At 42.3% G+C, this 6,333-nt stretch overlaps 1 long non-coding RNA gene across 1 annotated transcript; it reads right to left on the bottom strand.

Annotated features, from left to right (window-relative positions):
* Nucleotides 1-361: 361 nt before the first annotated feature.
* LOC122112010 lies at nt 362-6,322 on the bottom strand. The gene is made up of 3 exons (XR_006148084.1): nt 5,296-6,322; nt 3,969-4,926; nt 362-372 (listed from the first exon to the last, which is right to left on the bottom strand). It is a non-coding gene; the product is annotated as an uncharacterized LOC122112010 (long non-coding RNA).
* Between the last annotated feature and the right edge of the window lie 11 nt (nt 6,323-6,333).

The following is a 6,333-nucleotide window of genomic DNA, read 5'->3' as shown; positions in this document are numbered from 1 at the left end:
CTGAGTAAGTGCTGATATTGATGCATAAGTATACAAGCCAATCAGTTATGAGTTAGCACATGATTAGACATATGCGGAAAATAAAACCAGTAATTGCATGTAAGGTGCAAGTGCCAGTGAAGTCATAAGAGAAAAAAAATAAATTCCTACCTCATCTAAATTGCACACCAGTGCTAATCTCTTTCAGGTTACAAGAAACAAAGACACAATCAGGTTAGTGATTGGGATTTATTAAAGCACTCAAAAGGAAATAAGAGAAGAGTTATACAGGCAGCTTCCTGGAAGACCAAAAACTTGAAAATGGTTCATGATCCAAAGCAGCTCTAAAGCTTGGTTTATCTTGTCACCCTCAGCTAAAGGCATCTGTTGCCCCTTTTCTAGTGCTTCCCAAAATGGTGACTCAACTACTTTCTTGCTGCATTTATACTCCTACTGCTGACTAACTTCTTTCTGCTCGCTTCATTGCTAGCCCATGATGTTTGCTGCCTCACAGTTGCTAGGCCTCCTGGCTCCTGCAGCTTCTTGGCTTTTAGGATTCTTTGTAGTTTCCTCTTGTTTTGGAACTCCTGCTGCTTCTTCCCTTCCTGTTGCCTTGCTGCCACGTGGTTTGTTGCCTTGTGGTACTTGTCTCATTGTTGTGCTGCCTCATGGATCTTGTCTATTAAGCGTTCTGCTGCTTCATGGATTGCCCATGCTTTGTCTTATGGTTTCTTTTCCTCACGGCTCTTATTGCTTCATAGCTTCTCCATCCTTCCAGCCCACTGTTGCCTTTTAGTTTCACAGCTTCTGCTACCTTGTGGCCCCATGACCTCATGACACAAATATTGAATGACTTAAGATCTCTACAGCTTTCCCTCTGCTTTTGTTGTTTAAGTTTCTGGACACCTTTCAACTGCCTTCTGTCTTAATATACTCTATAATCAGCAGTTCACTTCTTCTGAATACCACATTTAGCCTCCTGAATGATGTTTCATGCATTTACCATTAGATATATATCACCCCTATGAAGTGGGTGATATATACACAGTCTACCTAATATGTTGCTTACAGTGGTAAGCCACTACCTAATAGGCTGCTGGCCAGACTAGAGATCAGTTGCCATGCGTCAGATGCTATCCCAATCTAGTCATCTATGGTCAGGACAGTGAGGTCACATGGTACAGAGCGTAGCAAATTATGTTAAAGTAACCCTTTAAAAGGGATTGCAAGTATGGTAGGCTTGTTGAGCGTTTCCAGGAGGTGGTGGTGTAATTGGCATCTTGTCTGGACTATTCCAGTATACTGACCTTCAAGGTTCAATCTATGTCTCACCTCCCTGACCACCTAAGCCTGCTATGAAACAGATTAAAGTTCTAGAGGAGATAGAGAAAGAGAATTTGGGTTCCAGTCCTGGCTCCAAAACTGCCTAGCAGTGGGACCTGAGGAAGTTAATACTTTCCCTGGGCCTCAGATAGGGAGTTGGGCAGTCTCAGACTTTCCAGGAACCTTACCATATATTATCGGATAAGGGATATGTCTTACCTGGGAGAGCCCTCAACATCTCTTGAGGTAAGAGGGAGACAGACTCCTAGCTTGAATAGAGACTCATATCACACAGGAGGTACTGAGCCAAGATTTATTGAACTGGATGAATCAGTAACTGGGGCTTGAGGAGTAGAGATCACATAACATACAGAATGTTTAAATTGACAGAGGGGTTCTGGGTGCTGAAGCTAGGAAATTCTAATTCAGAGACAGATGAGGAAGAGAAAGAGGAGAGACAACGGGGATAGGGGTAAGGATCTTGGCTGTTTGTGTATTCATTCTGCCCAGTCACCTTCCACATTCAAGTCCAGTTCACCATCTTAATAGCTCAAAGCTTGTCACCTCCAATTTATTCCTACTGCCCTTGTCCGTCTTTTCAAGTCTCCTAATCTCCATCTCCATTCTCTTCCTCACAAATACATTCATTCATGCATTCATTCATTTACTCATTCAGAAAAACCAAATGCCTGTTGTGTCGGGCACTAGACTCATTACAGGGGTATGTTAGTATCTCCAGGCCTAGTGCTGTCATGCTTACACTTATTCAGAGATAAAATAAGCAAATACAATAGTGAGAGGTTGAATATTAAGAGAAATTGCAGGCCCAAGTGCACACACCATGAACATCTAACCTAACCCATTCCCACCTGGGCTAGCTGGCCAGAAATGGGTTAAATCCGTATCTGATCTAAAGCTCCCTCCTAGGTCTCTTAGATCCCTCCCTGCCTTCAAGCTATGGTTGTTAAACCTGCCACACAGTAGTCAAATGGCAATCTTTATAAGTACTTAAGATTGACACCCAACCCCATTTAAATGTTTACTGAGGTTGGAGCACAGAATGGCCATGTTTCTTCTGATGTAGACAGTATGAAAACCACACTGTTCGATTTTGGTAAATCTAAACTCTAGCCAGGAACTTAACCCTCTTACAACCTGGTTCCTCACTACTTTTGGCTTTTTCTTGCTGTTCTTCCCCTATTCTAAAAAATTTATGCTTCAGCACTCCTAAATTGTTTTGTTTCTAGTCTTCAGGTCTTTGTGAATACTGCTCCCACATCTGGAATTCCCTACTTCATCTAGCAAATTCCTCGGTAGTCTCTCAAATTTCAGTTCAGATGTCAACCTCTAAAGAATGCCTTTCTTACCTAAGCTAAGATGCCCCTGCCAGGCCTCTAGCAGAGCTGATTACATGGTATGGGTAACAGCTGTCACGAATTCCTCTCCAACTAAGACAATGAGCTTGTCAAAGGCAGAATAAAGATTTGACTACTATTGTGTTCCTGGTGTGCAACACTTCTTTCCAGAGTAAAAGGCCCAATTAAAGACACTATTGTGGAGTACTTTTCAATGCTCTAGAGATCAAAGTAACTGGATCCAGAGTCTAAGGGAGTCAACCTAGTTAGTTCTTCCAACAAGCCATAGGGATTCTACTTGCCCTTAGAAACACATGATGTCTGTCCTTCCCTGACATTTTGCCTTGCAATGACAGAAGATGGGAAACAGAACAGTGGGCAAGCACTAAGGAGATCCGGGTGGAAGTACTTCTAGGCCTTGCCTCTAGAATCTCTTGACAAATCATCTCACCTCCCTGAGCCTAAATAATTAAGTCCTCAAAGCTCCTTTGTGGCATTATTTCCTATGCTCCAGGGTCTTAGCCCAAGGTATGTCATGTAATTTTTAGCTATCCTGTGAGGTAGGGGGTTAATTATCTGGGTTATTATCCATACCTATTGAATCAGATTTCCAGAGGTAGGACCAGAGAGCAATACATTTTTAAAGAGTGCTACATCCTTTGATGTGGGGGTGCAACAGGGAACTGCTGCTTTTCACTTTAAGCCCTTCTATACTATTTTTTCAAATAAGTGTACCTACTGTTTTATTGAAAAAGAAAAAAATTCATAAATGATTCTGATGTATAGCCAATGTTGAGAAACACTTTTATAATGGAAAAAGCAATAGAATTAATCAGAAGACCTGGCTTCAAACTTATACCTGGCAAGTAGGTCACTTAACTCTTTTTGGGGCTTCAGTTTTCTCATTTTTAAAGGAGATGAATAGCAAGCTCTATGTTTACAAAGCTGTGGTCTAGCCAGTCACCGGTGGCTCACACCTATAAATCCTAGCTACTCAGGAGGCTGAGATCTGAGGATTGCGGTTCAAAGCCAGCCCCGGCAGAAAAGTCCCTGTGAGACTCATCTCCAAAAAGTGGTGCTGTGGCTCAAGTGGTAGAGTGCTAATCTTGAGCACAAAGACAGCACCCAGACCCTGACTTCAAGTCCCATGACAGACAAAAACAAAAGCTGTGGTTTAGATATAACAGCCAAATGGCTTCAAATACATTATACATTATCTTCCCTTCACTGTCCCAAGGTAGGTCTCTATTATCTCCTTTTATAAAATTAAGAAACTGAGGCACAGGTGAAGTAATTTGCCCAAGTTTCTACAAACTGTGCCAGCATTTGCCAAATTATGGCACATGTACCACTGGCTTCATGTGACTTCTTTGGCTGACTGCAAAAAAACTTCTTTTGTTTAGCTATATTCTTTAGTATGTATTAGAAAACACATAATTAGCACATCAAATCCTTGATTTCATGGATGTCACTACTTTAGAAAAAAATGGATGTTGATGGATACTGTTAGACTTTGGGTCATCTTGGGGAAAATACTGAGTAAATAGGACAGAAGGGTAATTTGGAAATATCTATTAGGAACCAATATATAAATATCCTATGACTATGCAAATTTCACTTCTAGGAATCAATCCTAGGTAAGCTTTCATACATACACAAATTCAGAGATATAGGGCTGCTCCTATGTAGTACTTTGTAATAGGAAATTGAAAATAGTCAATATCCACAAGAGAAATGGTAACATGATATTGTCACATTATAGAAACGACACATGAATGAAGAGGATGCATTGATCTTAACATGCATAAGTCTCAAAAACATTATTAAGCAAAGAAAGCAATTTTGTGAACAACTCCAAAGTAGCATTTGCATTACACACAATACTTTTAGAGAAGCGACCTGTGTATGAATATTAAAGTCTAGAATAAAGTACAATAAACAGGTGTTTAAAGTAAAAGAACAGGTGAGAGTGGTAAGCAGTCAAATGAGGCTACTTTTATCTCTAACAATCCAATTTTTTAAAGAAAATTGTATCATTAGAACTTCTTCTAGGGGGTGCTAGGATCAAACTCAGGGCTCCTCACACCCTAAACATTCACTCTACTACTGAGCAACTTCCCTAACCCTGATTTAATTTTTAAAAAGCAAAAAAGCAAAATACAGATTACACTAAGACAAGTGTGATAACATATTTGAATGTGTTGAGGCTGAATTTATGACACCAGGCTTTGCCACCTCTGCATAGTCCTTACCACTAATGAAGACAGTTCTAAAAAGGAACTTAGAAGGCTGGAAAGGTGGCTCAGTGGTAGAGCGCTTGCCTTGCATGCATGAAGCCTTGGGTTCAATTCCTCAGCACCACATAAGCAAAAAGAAAAAAGCCGGAAGTGGTTCTGTGGCTCAAGTGGTAGAGCGCTAGCCTTGAGCTGAAGAGCTGAGGGACAGCACCCAGGCCCAGAGTTCAGGCCTCACGACCGTACCCCCACCCCCACCCACAAAAAAAAGAACTTAGAGAGGCTGGGAAGGTGGCTTAGTGGTAGAGTGCTTGCCTTGTATGCATGAGGCCCTGGGTTCGATTCCTCAGCACCACATATGCAGAAAAAGCTGGAAATGGGGCTGAGGCCACACACACACAGACACACACAAGAACTTAAGACATTTAGGCTGGGATATGGACCAGGCTATCTCCTATCTCTTCCCCTAGTTCCTTACAACCCAGGTTGGTGAGGACACACACACACACACGCACGCACACACACACACGCACACACACACACACACACACACACGAACTTAGACATTTAGGCTGGGATATGGACCAGGCTATCTCCTATCTCTTCCCCTAGTTCCTTACAAACCCGGGTTGGTGAGGACACACACACACACACACGCACGCACACGCGCACGCACGAACTTAGACATTTAGGTTGGGATATGGACCAGGCTATCTCTTCCCCTAGTTCCTTACGACCCAGGTTGGGGACCTGGCACCGAGTTATCATATGTGGTTGAAGCTATAGGTTTCCTCAGGCCTTCCACTTACCAGGTAAGCACCCTGGAACTTTTCCAGTAACCAGGGAAATCAGCATGTCCCAGATTTGGGGGGCATCTGTCTCTAACAGAATTCCTCAGGGGTCCAGGCACGAGAAGGTTGTATTCTGAGGGATTGGCCCCTAGTGGGCTCCATACACAGATAAGACCTCCAGTGAGGAGCTTGACATCATCAAATTCTATGAGGTAGTAATATTTTAGCCCCATTTTACAGATGAGGGAACTGAGGCACAGAAGGGCCAGTGTCAAACTAGTGATAAGAAGAGGGACTGGAGCTCATAACTTTCTGTCCACAGAGCCATGCTCTGCTCCTAGTGCCTGATCAAATCCTACCAATTTGTCAAGGTCCAGCTCAAACATGACCTTCTCCAGGAAGCTGGAGATGATCATCCCCTTCTCAAAGTACTTATGAGATTTGGCTAACCACACTAATTTATTGACACACTCCCATCTCCATACCAGGTAGACAGACATTGTATCTGATTCAACTCAGTATTTGAAGCACAGAGCCTGACAAATAGCATGCACAGTATGGGTTTGAAGAACACATGAATAAATGAACAAGAACACGAATGACTGCCTGGTGACTGCCTAAGACTCTTTTTTTTTTTTTTTTTTTTGGGGG

This window comes from Dipodomys spectabilis, unplaced genomic scaffold, assembly GCF_019054845.1.
Source record: "Dipodomys spectabilis isolate Male_0828 unplaced genomic scaffold, ASM1905484v1 ptg000091l, whole genome shotgun sequence".
NCBI lineage: Eukaryota > Metazoa > Chordata > Mammalia > Rodentia > Heteromyidae > Dipodomys > Dipodomys spectabilis.
Note: the sequence above shows the minus strand (reverse complement) of the source record. Positions and strands in the feature narration are given on the sequence as shown.